Here is a 17,231-nt window from a genome sequence, read left to right as displayed (position 1 = left end):
TGACAGCCAGAAAAATGCTTATATAAACACACACAAAACATTTTTGCATGCAAAATGTATTCATCTGATACCCGTCCATGATTATAAGGGTTATGTTCCTCCTGCCAAAGAACGAATTGGAAAAAAAATAGAAGCTTAAAAGGGATTTCAAGATGCTATGAAAACAGGAAAGAGAAATTAAAGCTGGGATCTGCCAACTCTACCCCACAAATCTGGGGCAGGGTCTTCCACAAGTCTAATGGCTTGGGAACACAGAAGGAAACTGGTGATAAATTGTCATGCTACCATGATTTGCCACTTCCCCACCTTTTGTTTCCAGCATAGAAGGAAAGTTGTGTTTCTTGAATAGAGTAAAAATCCACACACAGCACCCCACCCTTGAAAGGATCTTACTAGCATTTGAATGTAAACCCACATCAAGTTTTCCCCCTTGAACATGAGTGTAAAGGAGAAAACTGGTGCCTTTCTGGAGTAATTTGGTTTTCCTCTTCTTCCGTAGGTGTACTTTACATATTCTTGAGTTTTTATATATTGAACTATTGGGGTGAGGCTGGGCTTCAAGATAAACTATTGTAGGGAAGAAACTGTCATCCCAGGAGAAAAGTTAGTGGTTTCTAAATCAGTGAAGATTTTGATTATGAACAAAAGAACCTTGCTCAAACTGGGTTAAGTAAAATAGACACTGCGTGGTTTCATTTAAGTTACTAATGTGGTCTTCAGGCAAGGTTTAACCTAGGAACACAAAGTATATCATCAAGATTCTTTTCTTTCTAATCCCTAGACTGACTTCACTACTTGATTTTATTCTTTGACTCCACGCAATGCTTCCAGTATTTTCAGGGTTCTATCCCTCCAAGTTTAAGTTTCTTTCCATGAGAAAGAAACACCTATCATTCTGTAGTTTCAGCAAAAGTCTCATGGTAGTGGTCATGTTAGAAAATGCCTATATATATATATATATATATATATATATATATATATATATAAAATTTTTTTTTTTTTTTGAGACAGAGTCTTGCTCCATTGCCCAGGTTGGAGGGCAGTAGCGCAATCTCAGCTCACTGCAGATTCCACCTCCCAGGTTCCAGCAATTCTCCTGCCTCAGCCTCCCAGGTAGCTGAGATTACAGGCATGTGCCACCTGTAATCCCAACACGTGGGATTGATAAAACACAACACCTGTTCAATATGTCTCTTCAATACTAAAATTGTCTAATTTGATACTAGGGTCTAAAATTCTGCTCAGGGAGCCAAGAGTGAAGATAATGGGTGAACACTGATTTCTTTCTAGATTTGTCACCTTACCTGAGAAAGGCTCAGTTCTCATTTCTTTTTTATTTTATTTTATTTATTTATTTATCGGAGATGGAGTATGGCTCTGTTGCCCCTTCTAGAGTGCAGTGGTGCAATCTTGGCTCACTGCAAACTCTGCCTCCCAGGTTCAAGTGATTCTCCTGCCTCAGCCTCCCAAGTAGCTGGGATTACAGGCATGCACCACCACACTCAGCTAATTTTTATAAATTTAGTAGAGACAGGGTTTCACCATGTTGGCCAGGCTCGTCTCGAACTCCTGACCTCAGGTGATCTGCCTGCCTCAGACTCCCAAAGTGCTAGGATTACAGGCGTGAGCCACTGCTGCACCCAGCCAGAAAATGCCTTTATATTTTAGAGATGCAAACTACAATACTTTGGGATAAAATGGCAAATATCTGGGTTTGCTTTAAGAAATCTTAGGAATAAGAGAAATAAGGGGAAAAAATGAAGTAAGTGTGGCCAAACTTTTATAATTATTGAATCTGGGTGACGGGTGTTTGGGGGTTCCCTTTAGTATTATTTCTGCTTTCTGCTGGTTTACACATTTTCATAATAAAGGTATATTTCAAGAATCATTAGAGAGGGGTGAATACAGTATTCACTATTTGGGTGCTGGGTACACTCAAAGCCCAGACTTCACCACCACGTAATATATGCATGTAAGAAATCACACCTTCATGCATGTAATCTCAGCACTTTGGGAGGCTGAAGCAGACAGATCACCTGAGGTCAGGAGTTCAAGACCATCCTGGCCAACATGGCAAAACCTTGTCTCTACTAAAAATACAAAAATTAGCCAGTGTGGTGGCACGCACCTGTAATCCCAGCTACTCAGGAGCCTGAGGCAGGAGAACCACTTGAACCAGGGAGGTGGAGGTTGCAATGAGCCGAGACTATGCCACTGCACTCCAGCCTGGGAAACAGAGTAAGACTCCAACCCCACCCCCAAAAAAAAGGCTGAGCACGGTGGCTCACACCTGCAATCCCAGCACTTTGGGAGGCCGAGGTGGGTGGATCATGAGCTTAGGAGATCGAGACCATCCTGGCTAACACAGTGAAACCCCGTCTCTACTAAATATACAAAAAAATTAGCCAGGCGTAGTCGTGGGTGCCTGTAGTCCCAGCTACTGGGGAGTCTGAGGCAGGAGAATGGCGTGAACCCGGGAGGCGAAGCTAGCAGTGAGCCGAGCTTGCGCCACTGCACTCCAGCCTGAGCGACAGAGCAAGACTCTGCCTCAAAAAAAAAAAAAAAAAAAAAAAAAAAATCTACGTTCGTCTTCCCTAAATATATCAAAATTTTTAAATAATTTTAAAGTCATCACATTGCAGGTAGCTCCAATTTGATCACAGGTCTATCCCTGAACCAATCACTGTGGCCATAAGAACACAAACCTCTGATTGGTCACACTAAATTTATTTCCCACTCCTGAGTAGAGGACAGAGCTGACGTCACCTGAAGCACCCCCAAGCAGCTAATCAAGGAGTTGTTACTAGAGCAAAGATGAAAAGATGCAAGGAGCAAAACAACTGGTGTCTACCACGATTCACACTGTCTCAAGCAACAATGGCTCTGGCTCCACGAAAGCTGATGGGGGCCTTCTTCACACTTGGCATCACAAACGCTCCTCTCCTTTCTCCCTTCTTCCCCCCTTCGCCACCACTTTCTCAAGAAGTCAGGGAGGTGGCACAATGAGGTCGTGGGGAAAGTGCCTCCTCAAAAGCAGAAGATGCATTTATTCATTAAAACGTATTTTTTTTCTTTTTTTTTTTTTCTTTTTTCTGAGACAAAGTCTTGCTCTGTCACCTAGGCTGGAGTGCAGTGGCACAATCTCAGTTCACTGCAACCTCTGCCTCTCGGGTTCAAGCAATTCTCCTGCCTCAGCCTCCCAAGTAGCTAGGATTACAGGCGTATGCCACACCTGGCTCATTTTTGTATTTTTAGTGGAGACGGGGTTTCACCACGTTGGCCAGGCTGGTCTTGAACTCCTAACCTCAGGTGATCTTCTCACCTCGGCCTCCCAAAGTGTTGGGATTACAGGCATGAGCCAATTTTTTTTTTTTAAGACAGAGTCTTGTTCTGTCACCAAGGCTGGAGTGCAGTGGCACAATCTTGGCTCATTGCAACCTCCACCTCCCAGTTCAGACGATTCTCCTGCCTCAGCCTCCCAAGTAGCTGGGACTACAGTCGCACATCACCATGCCTGGCTAATTTTTGTATTTTTAGTAGAGATGGGGTTTCACCATATTGGCCAGGCTGGTCTTGAACTCCTGAGCTCAAGAGATCCACCCAGCTCGGCCTCCCAAAGTGCTGGGATTTCAGGCATGAGCCACCGTGCCCAGCCTCATCAAAGCATATGTATTGCTTACTTGCTATGTGCCAGGCACTGTGCTAGGCACTGAGAACACAGTGATGAACAACAATAACCTGGTTGGTGACTATAAACCTATAAGCAAGCGTTTTATATCACTGAGCCTGTTTTCTCATCTGTAAAGTAGGAACAGCAATATATATACAGTTGACTCTTGAACAACATGGGTTTGAACTGTGCAGTTTCATTTATATGACTTTTTTTCAATAAATATATTGGAAAAATTTTTGGAGATCTGCAACTATTTGAATAAACTTGAAGATAAACTGCCGAAAAATATTTTAAAAATTGACCAGCCACACTGGCTCATGCCTGTAAGTCCAGCACTTTGGTAGGCTGGGGCAGGAAGATTGCTTGAGCCCAGAAGTTCAAGACCAGCCCAGGCAACTTAATGAGACCCTGTCTTTACCAAACAAAAAAAATTATTTTTACTTAGCCAGGCATGGTGGCATGTGCCTGTGGTCCCAGCTCCTCAGGAGGCTGAGGCAGGAGGATCACTTGAGCCCGGGAGGTTGAGGCTCCAGTGAGCCATGATCGCACCACTGCACAGCCTGGATGACAGAGCTAGGTAGACCCTGTCTCTAAAATAAAATCAAAAAATCAAAAAATCAAAAAAATTTAAGAAAAAGTTAAGTATGTCATGAATGCATAAAATATATATAGATACTTGAGTATTTTATAATTTGTTACCATAAAATATACATAAATCTGTTATACAAATTTAGAACTTACTAAAACTTCTGCACACAAATACTTACAATGCATACATGGCACCACTGGCAGTTGAGAGAAATGTAAAGATGCAATATTAAACCATAACTGCATAACATTTACTGTCGTCCATACTGACTGTAATACTTTTGTAGCCACCTTCTATTGCTATTTCAGTGAGCTCAAGTGTTGAGAGTATCTACCTAAAACGCCATGTGACAATAATCATCTCCAAGTGAACAGTATATCTCTCCAGTAAATTGCGTATCACAGTAAAAAGTGATCTCTAGCGGTTCTCGTGGATTTTTCATCGTGTTTGGTGCCATACCATAAACCTTGAATAACTCCATGGGACCCATACAAAATGCCATTAGCGATGTTGGAAGTGCTCCCAAGAAGCAGAGAAAGGTCATGGCATTACAAGAAAAAGTCGAGTTGTAGAATATGTATCTTAGATTGAGGTCTGCAGCTGCAGTTGCCCACCATTTCAGACAGATGATTCATCTTGTAAACAGACTATGTAAACTTACAGTATAGATCAATACAGTATAGTACTAGAAAAGTATTTTATCTTCCTTACGGTTTTCTTAATTACATTTTCTTTTCTCTAGCTTACTTTATTGTAAGACTACAGTATATAATACATATCACATACAAAATATGTGTCAGCTGACTATGTCATCAGTAAGGCTTCTGGTCAACAGTAGGCTATTAGTAGTTAAGTTTTGAGGGAACCAAAAGTTATATACAATTTTGGCTATACAGAGGGAGGGAGTTGTCCATTCCCCTAATCCCCACACTGCTCAAGGGCCAACTGTATATACATACCAACGTCATCAGACCAGATCAGAGAAATGAGCTAGATGAACAATTTTGGCAAATTGTGAAGTTATTATTTTTCCTCTGTGTCCCCCTTGTCCCTACTGATCCTCATAGTTCTTCTCTTGGTGTCTAATAAATGTGTCTCCTTGACACTGATATCAGTTAAGGTTCAATTTAGCAGCACATTAACAGTACCAAAATAATACTCAAACAATATAAAGCTTATTTTGCATCTTGTATAAAGTGAGTCCAGAGGTAGAAAGTACCAGGCTGCTATGGCAGCCCCACAGAGTCACCAGCAACCCAGGCTGTTTCTAGCCTTCTTCTCTGCCAACTCTAACATGTGGCTTTCATCTTCAAGACTGCTTCATGTTGACAACATAGCTGCTGCAGCCCCAACCACAACATCTACATTTCAAGAAGGAAGAACTGAAGAAAAGGAAATGGCCAAAGGGTTCTTATCTCCCATTTGGCCCAGCCTCCCTTAAAGAAATTTCCTGGCATCACCAACAATACTTCTACTTACATTTCACTGGCCACTCATGTCCACAAGTGAAGTTGGAAAATGAAATTTTCAGCTGGGCATATTGATGCCCACCAACAACATAGGATTCTATTACTGATGAAGAAGTAGACTGAATATGGAGTTTAGGCAACTAGTAGAGTATTCTACAACATTCCTTAGAATGTACAGATACCAGAAATCATATTTTTTACATTATTAAACCATCTACTTATATAACCTTTTAACAACCAGAATTCTTTACTTCTGAATAAGAATTTGTATTTGGCCCATGCCCATTTAGTCTCATGCCTACCTACAGAACCTGATCAGGACACCATCTCTGAAGAGCTATGCATTCCTTTCCAAAGGAAACTATTCCAATAACTGATTCTCACGTGATCTCTGAGGCATGATGGGAGGTAGGAAAGCTTGCCATAAAAATCCAAGCCTAATGAGTAAAAGCTCTCCCAATCAGCCTTCAATCCATTTCCAGGGCAAACAGTCTTCTCCTCTGTAAATGAGGGCGGGGGGGATGGAAAATTTCTCTACCTCTTTCAGCCCTGACATTCTATACACCTTTATAAAGTCCATTCATCAGATTACCATAGGTGCAGATAGATTTATATCAAAAGAGTGTGGGGAAAGGGAGTTTCACCGCTATTTTCAAAATCCATTTCAAGTCTACTTAATAAGAGGTTTTTTTCTTTTGTTAATGGAACTTGGAAATGCATGAAAATTGGAGATATAAACTTCTGGATAAGAAGTATTAAAAGCTCCACTTTCCACCTGCCTTATCATTTTCATTTCATTGGGTCATATGTAACTTGGGATTACAACATCTAATGTGGCCGTATCTCGAATGCAATTACCATTGCTATGGTGGGTTCCAATAAGTATGCACTACTGAGATTAGCAGCTCTTGCCAATGAGTTGAAATTTTTAAAGAAGGTAGATCACAACCAGAAAAAAAAAAAAAATCCACTATCTAATCTTACTGCTCTATAATACTGTAGGCTACTTTATCTTTTTAATAAAGGGATATTATTTTGCTTATAATTGTTAGCCCAACAAATTTAAAATATTTAACTATAACAAGTACATTAATGCTTTCTAATAGATTCCTTGGAGTCTGATACATTCACAATCTGGCCCTCCATCTGTTTGCTTCCCTGAAATATTGCTATCCTGAGTAAATGCTGTTGCATATTTTTCTGCTGATCAGTTTAAAGTTTAACATTCTTCCCTTTCCAAGGCTCAGATCCTTTCAGATCATTTTTTGTGACCTAAGCTGGCATATTTGGAGATTCACCAACTCCTTCAGGTCACTGAAATTCCAGGAAGGGCAATGAAGGAGTAATTTTCATGGTGGCTAATGTCAAGAGTAGATGTCTAGTTCATATCCACACCCCTGGAGGAGTTTATCCTACCATTTAGAGCTTTGTTTTTAGCTGAAATTTATTGAACACTTGCTGTGTGCCAGAAACTATGCTAAATATCTTATATGCATCATTTCATTTCACTCTCTCAACAATACTGGAGTGTGAATACCATTATTACAACCATTGTCAGATGGATGAGAAACCAAAGTTCAAAGAGGCTAAGTCATTTGGTCAAGTCATAATCAGTAAATGGAGGAGCAAAGGTTTAAATCCAGGTCTTTCTGACGCCATAACCCAAGCTCTACACACTGTGATAGACTTAACTATTGCCCCAATTCTTCATCCTTTCCTGTAACCATGCCCTTTGCCATGTAACTTTGAGCTCCTCCCACAAAAGACCAAGTATACTTCCCTACCTCTTGACTTCAGGCTCAACCATGTGATCTGACTTGCTCAATGTGATACCTGCATATATGACACAAGTATAGGATTGGAATATGCTTGCACAGTTGGGCTTGCTTTCTTTAAATTTTGCCAGTACCAAGAAAAGAACATGCTTGGGTGGCCTGCTAGTCCTAGGAAGAGGATAAGAGACACATAGAAGAGAATCACTTCGGCCAACTTGTAAACTTATGAGCAAGAACCAAACATTTGTTGCACGTCACTGAGATTCGGAGGTTGTTTGTTACACAGCAATAGCAAACTGATACAAACACCATAATTTACTGTATCCTGGTTATCAAAAATCTTCATTAAAACTGGAAGGAAAATCTTGTTCTTTTAATTTAGCATGAGCTACCAATATTTACAGAACATAGCCACCAAAGTATGGAAGATATCATCTGCCTGCTGCAATCTGATAGGCTAAGATGTATTGACTGGCCCCCATGCCATCCATCATTATGTTCAGATGCCTAGCTTGATTACCTGACATGAAAAGTTTCAGGCTGACACTGAACTTTGCAGGATTTAATTGGTTCCTCCTGGAATCTCCAAAGACACACATAAACATGCATAGATGCATGAGCACATGTGTGTGTGCACACACCCCACACACACACAAGGGCCTCCCTGCCAATCATGGAGAGGAGACAATTGTCAATCTCAAACTTCAGTCTGCTTCTCTGCCATAACAAAGAGATTCCAAAAACAACCTGAGTGCAGAATGACCCTGAAATATGTTGTGGGGACAGAAATTCTGACTTGTCTTTTTCTTCAGACTCTTTTGGTGCAATGAGGAGAAGGAAGGAAAAAAAAGCTATAGGCTCAAAGTTAAACTGACTCAGAAAAGAAAGCACATGATACATGAGGAGGAAGACTAATGAATAAAGATAGAAAAACAAGGTAGTGGTGAGATTCAGCATATACAAAGTTCTGCAGCAGTATCTAACATGACTTCTATCAGTATGACAAGGTGGGCAATCCCTTAGTCAAACATAAGAACACAGATTGGTCAACTTCTCCCATCTTCTCTGTTATAACCTCCTACCCCATAGTCAAAATGTATCAGTCAACTGCCCTAATTTATTGCATGCCATTCTTGTATGTAGGTCAACCTATCCCAGAGAAGTTGTTAGTCATTTATTCGTTCTACAAAACTTTATTGAATGTCTGCTACATGCTGGAGCTATGATGATAAGCAAGATACATATGGTCCCTGCCCTCATGCAGTGTTCAGTCTACTGGGGAAGACCATTAGACAAGCTCTTACATATAGCACAATGCATGCTATTGTTGGGGAATAAATGGTGCTCTCAAAATGCCATTTGGGAACAGCCTTCAAGTAATGACCGTGGGGAACTGGTGCATAAATACCCCAGCTCCCTCACCTCTCAGATGGGACAACTGAGGTATGCATTCTACATTGACTCAGAGTTTCCTTGCAGGATTAGTCTCTGGTGGATGGTTTGATAATGGGTCCTTTACTGAATGCCTTCTCATTCCTGTCTGACTTCCCCATTTCTCTACTAGTGTCAGATCCCAATATATATATTTAGGAGATAATCCTAGGAAACGCTGGAGGATATAGAGCAAAGGTTTCTTAACCTCAGCACTACTGGCATTTGAAGATGACAATTTTTTGTTTTAGGGGAATGCCCTGTGTATTGTAGGATATTTAGTAGCTTTCTTCTACCTGCCAGATCCCAGTAGCACCCCTCCATTTGTGACAACCAAAAATGACATTGCCAAATGACCCCTGGGTGGTGAGAACCACTGGATGGAGCATTACAAATTTATCACCATCTCCAAGATGAAGCCTTACCAACATTAAGGTGAATCATAAATTCTGTGAGAAGAAAGAAACCAAAGATCTTCAGAAGATTCTTATTTCAAGGACAACAAATACATGGCGCAGATGTTCATATCATCTGGCTTGTATCCATGGCAAACATCATCAATCAATTCCTGCTCTCTTTCCTTCTAAGTCTGAAGAGGCTGCTACCTTCCTCTATGTAGGGCTACAGGCAGCCATTACCAATGGAGTCAAGTTGGAATGAGAGAGTCACATGTACTACCATACTGTTGCTCTCTTTGCCACCCCTACATTGAATTACAGTGTTAGAGAAGAGTCTCCACCTTCTTTCTGCCCCAAGATGCAGTACATATAATCTACTCCCCTCAGCAATGCACAATGGCAATAGTTCTCAACTGAAGGATAGGGCCCACACTCCCCTATGGAAGAGTCAGAATCCTCCTGGGGAGAAAGAGTGCATATGCAAGTGCAATGAAACACTCCCGCCACAAGTAATTTTGACAGCTCTGATTTGCATCCCACCCCCACCCCAACCCCCATCTGGGAATCATTGTTATAGACGTTAGACATAATTCCTTGGGAAGAAAATTTTTCTTTCCTTCTCTACATTTTTCCTTTAAGAAAATATGAGATTATTACTTATTCATGGAGCCCTTGATTTATTCCATTTGCTTTCATAATCCAAATACGGATTTAAATATGTTTTTAACTTAATGCAACCTGAGTCACAGTGGTTTGGTTTCAATAGGTCAACATATACTGCTGGCTAATTGAAGGCAGATCTTTCTCAAGCCCTGGGCTAGAATAAATTTATTTCCCAAGTCTTTCCTTCCTTGGGAAAGCTAAGAACTGCACCAGCCAGCACAGTTAGTAGGAAAAATAAATTCCCCCTTCCCCTTACCTGTGTGGATAGCAGAGGGGAAAGGGTTCAATTTGATAGTGAGAATCTAAGCTGGTGCTGAATTATGTAGAACGAATGTTGCCTGGAGAAGAGAAGAAAAGCCACGCTTCAAAGCAGGGTCAAAATGCTTTCTAAATTGATAGCAGTACTACATGCCTATTAAAGTGACGATCAGCAACAACACAATGACAAGAGCTAGCAAGGACATGGAGCAACTAGAACCCTCATCCATTGCTGGGGGAAATACAAATGGTACACCCACCATGGAAAACAGTTTGGCAATTTGTGGTAAAGTTAAACATATGTTTCTCATGCATACCCGCAATCCTATTCATTGGTATTACTCCCCAAAAATGAAAACCTATATTAACACAAAATCAGTACACAAATGTTTATAACTTTTTATTTACAGTTGCCCCAAACTGGAAACAACCAAAGTGTTCCTCTACCAGAGAATGAATAAACAGACCACAATGGAATACTATTGATCAATAAAAAAGAATGAGCTACTAATATACACAACAACATTGATGTATCTCAAATACATCATGCTAAATGAAATAAACCAGATTCAAAGGGATATATATTACATATATATTTTACATAACACAGAAAATAGATATAATGAAAAGTAATGGCAAAAACTGCAATTACTTTTGCACCAACCTAATATATATTACAAAATTTCATGTGTATGGCATTCTGGAAAAGGAAGAACTGTAAGAATGAAGAACAGATCGATGGTTGCCAGAGGCTGAGGGTGAGAGAATGGGCAGCATGAGAGAATTTGGGATGGGGGTGGTGGTTCTGTATCTTGATTGAGGTAGTGGTTATGTCAGTATGCATTTGTCAAAACTCATAGAACTGTGTACTGTAAAGAGTGAATTTTACTATCTATAAATTTAGAAATTAAAACTAAACAAATTAAGATTAGCCCTTCAATTGATTATACCATCCACAAATCCAAAATATCTTAAAATGCTTCTGTGAGCCTCATCTGGAAAATGGGGCTACGTTATAGGCCATCATAAGGGTTAAATGGGACGAAGAACACAAGTGTAGTAAGTCCACAGTGATTGATGTTTACTATTATTCATTTAATCAACCCTTATTCCAGGCAAAGCTCCAAGAGTTAGAGTTACTTGCTTGTCTTGTCCACTAGGCTATAGATTTCTGCAGGACTGGGAATATGCCCAATGTGTACCTGTGCTCACCAGAGTGTCCAGTGTCATGCTTAGCACAGGAAAAAATAATAAATTTTCATCAAATTGAACTGTTATGGGCAGAGACCGCTAATTGTCCCCCAACATCTTTCCTCCCCTATTCAGTAATAATCCAAAGTTTTAGCTGGAAACATGGCTGCCTAGCCAGAGACTACCTTTCCCAGCCTCCACTGCAGCTAGGTGTGGGCATGTGACTTGGTGTGGCCAATGAGACACAGGTGAAAGTGAGGGGTGCCCTTCCAACTTGTGCCTTTAACAGAATGTTTGTGTTGCTGGCTAGAAAGCCAGAACTAGAGCCAATGCCTTCAACCCAGAGACAGAAGCAATACGTGAAGACAGCAGAGGCATCCATCCTCCTGTATCTAGAGACTACTACATGAGAGAGAAAGAAATGAATGTATATCTTTCTGAATGCCACTGTTAAAGCAGGCAAACCAGTACACTAACTCATACAAATGGATGCTCACTGCACATACTGTTCTGCTCCTTCATTCAGTCGTTCAATAATATTTAGTGAGTACCCCATTGTCAGAGGCATTCAAACCAGAGTGACTCCATCTTGTGTAGAAGATGGGTAACATAAGGCTGAGACCTACTGGGCTACATTCCCAGGAGGTTAGGCATTCTAAGTCACAAGATGAGATAGGAGGTCGGCACAAGATATAGGTCATAAAGACCTTGCTGATAAAACTGCATGCAGTAAAGAAGCCGGCCAAAACCTACCAAAACCAAGATGGCAACAAAAGTAACCTCTGGTCATCCACACTGTTCATTATACACTAATTATAATGCATTAGCATGGTAAGAGACACTCCCACCAGTGCCATAACAGTTCACAAATGCCGTGGCAATATCAGGAAATTATCCTACATGGTCTGAAAATGGGAGGAACCCTCAGTTCTGGGAATTGCCCACCCCTTTCCTGAAAAACTCATGAATAATCCACCCCTTGTTTAGCACATAACCAAGAAATAACCATAAAAATGGGCAACCAGCAACCCTCAGGACTGTTCTTTTATTCCATTACTTTCTTAGTAAACTTGCTTTCACTTTATTGTATGGGCTTACTCTGAATTCTTTCTTGGGAGAGATCCAAGAACCCTCTCTTGGGGTCCGGATTGGGACCCCTTTCCAGTAACACCATGACAGCTGCTCTGGAATGCCAAGGGGTGTATGACTGGTCCCTGCTCGCTGTGAGCGCACCATGTAGTTGGGAAGAGAAAAATCTACAGCCAAGAAAAGTTTAATCGTTACATACAAATTTAAGTCTTGACATAATGCAAATAATGTCCTAACACCTTCATTGATTCAACTATTATTTGGTTACCTTCTAAATGCTAGGCACCGGTGTAGGTGCTAGGATTATTATAAGGAAGAAAACAGTGAGAGTCCCAGCTCTTACGGTGCTTACATTTGAGTGGAGAGGGGTAGAGGAAAAGGCAATACATAAATGAGCAAACAAATCAATAAGAAATTGTCAAGCAGCAGTAAGTACCTTGAGGAAAATAGAACAATGTGATAGGACAGAGAGAGGGTCTGGGGGTTACAGGGAGTGGTTTTAGGGAGTGCTTATCAACGAAGTGGCATTTCAGTAGAGAGTTAATGATGAGAAGGAGCTAGGCAAGTGAACACCTGGAGAAAGGTGTAGGTAGAGGGAAGAGCTGGTTCAAAGTTACTAAGGCAGGTTTTGGTGGGTTGGGCCGGCTTCTTTACCACATGCAGTTTTATCAGCAAGGTCTTTATGACCTGTATCTTGTGTTGACCTCCTATCTCATATGCTTGAAATTCAGACAGAAGATCCATGTGGTAAAAGCATATGGAGATTTGGAAAAACTGTGTTAATATAAATATTCATTACATTGTTCAGCACAAGTATACATATGTAACAAACCCGCACGTTATGCACATGTACCCTAGAACTTAAAGTATAATAAAAAAAAAAAAGAAAAAAATATTCATTACGTAGTACAAACACTAAGAATTGTGAGTAAGGAGAAATCGGTGTGGATTAGATATATCAGAGAAGGCTTCCTGGAAGAGGTGGAACTTAAATTGGATGGAGATGCAGGAAAAGGATTTGGATCAGCAGAGAAGAAAAGGGAAGTAATTTTAGAAAAAGAGAAAGAAACGTGAGCAAAGTATAGAAGCAAAAATAGACCTGCTATACTTTAAGTGAATATGTGGATGGTTGATATGCAGCATGCATTCCATTACTAGCCTTTCCTTATGGCAGACATTGCTAATCAACTGTAGCACTTTTCCTGCAGAGCCTGAGTGTGGCCTTAAACCCTCAACAATCACTCCATTGATTCCAATCAATCCAAGTGCCCTATGAGAAAAAACCTATGAATCTACCCTGAATTAATTTAAAGCTCCTTTTACTGCCCAGAAAAGATGGAAAGAGAAAATCCTGTACTTGAAAATAACATAATTGGGCTTTTATACTTTCTCACAAGCAACTCAATCAAATGCCTCTTATTCAGCAGTATGCAAATATAGCTCTCCCTTCAGTCCTGCACAACCCAGAGACCTAGACCCAAAACGCAAACAAGGCTTTGCCCCTTCTGTTCTCGCATAGGCATACTAATGCTGATGACTGTGCAAGCTGATTCTGTTTGATTAGAGCGAACCCTGGCTCCTGCATGCACCCTGAGTCCTTCACAGTAACCTGTATGTCTTCTGACATCTTCCTGTGTGTATCAGCTCCTCGTCTCATGAATCACATCCTAAACCATTTTCTTTGACATTTAAAGCCCTGCCTCAAGACGCACTGCTGTGACTATATGATCCAACTTCCAGATACAGGCACCTTCCTAAAGGATGGCTGTTCCCAGGGGTCTGCAATACCTAGGAGGCTGCTCGTGTCCTGTCCAGCCTTCTGAATCCCATGGGATAGACACACTGGGACAGAATCTTAATGACATTTTCTGAGCACTTACTAGAGACCAAAACCTGTGCCAAACACTTCATGTACCAACCACCCATAGGCCTCATGTTATCCCATGAAGGGAGACCCTCTTATTACACCCATTTTACAGATGGGGAAACTGAGGCACACCGTGAGATTAGGCAACTTGGCGATGGTCGCCTAATAAATGCCAGAATCTGAACCCATGTCTCAGCCCCTGAAGCCAGCTGCCTTGTCTCATGAATTCAATTCTCTCATTTCTCATCCAAGCCTCCTTCCCCTCCTGTAACAATAGCTAATTCGAAACAAAGAACAAAACTGATTTTAGCTCACACCTAACTTACACCATCCCTTGAGTCCTTTCAAACTGGGTGCCTCTCCCCCTTTAATTTATTCACGGAACAAATATTTATTGAACATCCACCATATGCCAGACACTGCCAGCTGGTGGGACTCTTTTCTGACTTGGTACCAAGAAATTATCTTACTCTGGCAAAAGCATGAGTCTCAAAACAGCAACACAGCTCCATTGTTTATTGTTAGGCTGCTTTTTTTTTTCCTGCAAATCTTGTGTAATCTCTCTCAATACAAATATTTTCCAAAAATATGGACTGAAACAAGCTTGGCTTGATGGTTGGGGAAAAGATTGTAAAAAAGAAATGTGCTCTCTTTTCTATGCACTGTTGATTTTACTACAAATCCTTTCAGCTACTTGGTTTTTGAAAATAACATTGAACTAGAGGGACACAGATCAACATGAATGAGTCTCGACCATGATATTGAGTGAAAAAAGCTAGTTGCAGAGGGATAAGTATACTTTATCATTTAAATAAAGGAATGTTCAAGACAATACAATAGGCTATATACAGTAGGTTATATATATATATATACACACACACACACACACACAAAATATATATACACAAATACATGCCAGGCGTGGTGGCTCATGCCTATAATCCCAGCACTTTGAGAGGCCAAGGCATGAGGATCCCTTGAGCTCAGGAGTTCGAGACCAGCCTGGGCAACATGGTGAAACCCTTTCTCTACAAAAAAGTAAGGAGAAAGAAGAAAGAAGAAGAAGAAAAAGTGAGCTGGGTGTGGTGGTGCACAGTCCCAGCTACTCAGGAGGCTGAGATGGGAGGATCACATGAGCCCAGGAGTTTGAGGCTGCAGTGAGCCATGATCACACCACTGCACTCCAGTCAGGGCAACAGAGCGAGACTCTGTCTCAAAAACAAAACAAAACAAAAAAACAAACAAAATACATACACACACACACACACACACACACACACAAGTAGGGGACTGATAAGCATCAAATTCAGAATGCAGGCTACCTCTGGTGGGGGCATGAGGGACATGTGATTGGGGGCAGGGCTGTGATTGCTTCAGTAGCATCTTAGTTCTTAAACTGGATGGTGAGTACATGGGTGTTCATTATGTTATTCTTTATACCTTTTTGTATGTCTGAATATTTTGTATATTTAAAATAACAATTTAAAAATAGATATCTGGATAATTTATGTGGTTTCTATTAGATTGAAACATAAGAAATTGCCAACATTTGACCATTTTTTTGACCTACAAACGGACAGTTTCCTATGCTCATAACAGAGTCTAGATCTACAACACATCAATTCATCCAAATCAACCTTTCTAATAAATCTTAGTTATGAATAATTAAGAATAGAAAACGTTAGTCTGGGTGGATTGTGTGCGTGCATGCCTGCGTGTGTGCATGCGTGTGTGTGTGTGTGTGTGTTTTCTTTAACTCCAATTAAATACAGCATTCAGAGGACAGACCAAAATTAACCTAAGAACTAAAATGTACACAGGCCAGGCACGGTGGCTCACGCCTGCAATCCCAGCACTTTGGGATGCTGAGGTGGACAGATCACCTGAGGTCAGGAGTTCGAGACCAGCCTGGCCAACATGGAGAAACCCCAACTCTACTAAAAATACAAAATTAGCCAGGTGTGGAGGTGCATGCCTGTAATCCCAGCTATTCAGGAGGCTGAGGTAGGAGAATTGCTTGAATCCAGGAGGCAGAGGTTGTGGTGAGCTGAAATCGCGCCATTGCACTCCAGCCTGGGCAATAAGAGCAAAACTCTGTCTTAAAAAAAAAAAAAAAAAAAAAAAGTACAGAGAATGAGGAAAGAGAGATTGCAGCAAAAAGTGGACAGATGCAGCATTCTCCCCAGCAAGCAGTATGGATTATCACTCCTACCTGCACTGGATAATAGAGCCCGCCCAATGAGATGCCCAGAAAAGCAGTCATTTATCATTGGTTAACAATCTGAAGTCCAGTGAGGCAAATTCATGGCCATTGCAACCACATGGAAAGGAAAGCTTTAATTGAAGTATAAAACAGGCCACTCATTTCTGAAGTGCTTGAGTAAATCTCATTATCTTATACCCCCCAAAAAAACTTCTATGCCAAGTAATGCAACACACTGCAAGAACAGAGGAAGAATGAGAAAATTATATTGCATTGCTATCATTTCAACTTTTTCTCAATACTTTTCAACTGAAAGTTGTCCCCAAAGAGATGTGCTCCTTTTTTTTCTTCTCAAGGCTTTAAGGAAGAAACAAATAAACTTAGCAGAAAGGAGGAGGGAGGCCCAGGATTGCAGCACAAATGATCAAAGTGAACAAACTATGCTTATACAGGGCAATTTGGGTATGCATAAGAAACACTCTGGGAGCTTATTAGAAATGCAAATTCCTGCCCCTGCCCCGGTTCTGACCCAATAGGTCCAGGAATGAGCCTAAGAACTGTAAGTATTTAACAAGCACCTTGAGTGATTCAGATGCGGGGTGTGCACAGACCTCATCAAGAAAGA

The 17,231-nt window shown here is 40.9% G+C and overlaps 1 protein-coding gene across 18 annotated transcripts in view; it reads right to left on the bottom strand.

Annotated features, from left to right (window-relative positions):
• RPH3A (rabphilin 3A) overlaps positions 1–17,231 on the bottom strand; it is a 335,220-nt gene that overhangs the window by 179,740 nt on the left and 138,249 nt on the right. For 11 of the 18 annotated variants that reach the window (XM_065524837.2, XM_074007938.1, XM_045366006.3 and 8 more), the window contains one exon: positions 10,255–10,336. The exons of the other annotated variants lie outside the window; for them this stretch is intronic. The gene's annotated coding sequence lies outside the window, so the exon portion shown is untranslated. The remainder of the gene's footprint in view (positions 1–10,254; positions 10,337–17,231) is intronic. 18 annotated transcript variants of the gene reach the window in all.

The sequence above is a fragment of the Macaca fascicularis genome, chromosome 11 (assembly GCF_037993035.2).
Source record: "Macaca fascicularis isolate 582-1 chromosome 11, T2T-MFA8v1.1".
Classification (NCBI taxonomy): Eukaryota; Metazoa; Chordata; class Mammalia; order Primates; family Cercopithecidae; genus Macaca; species Macaca fascicularis.
The sequence above is the reverse complement of the archived record's forward strand: the minus strand, read 5'-3'. Positions and strand labels throughout refer to the sequence as shown.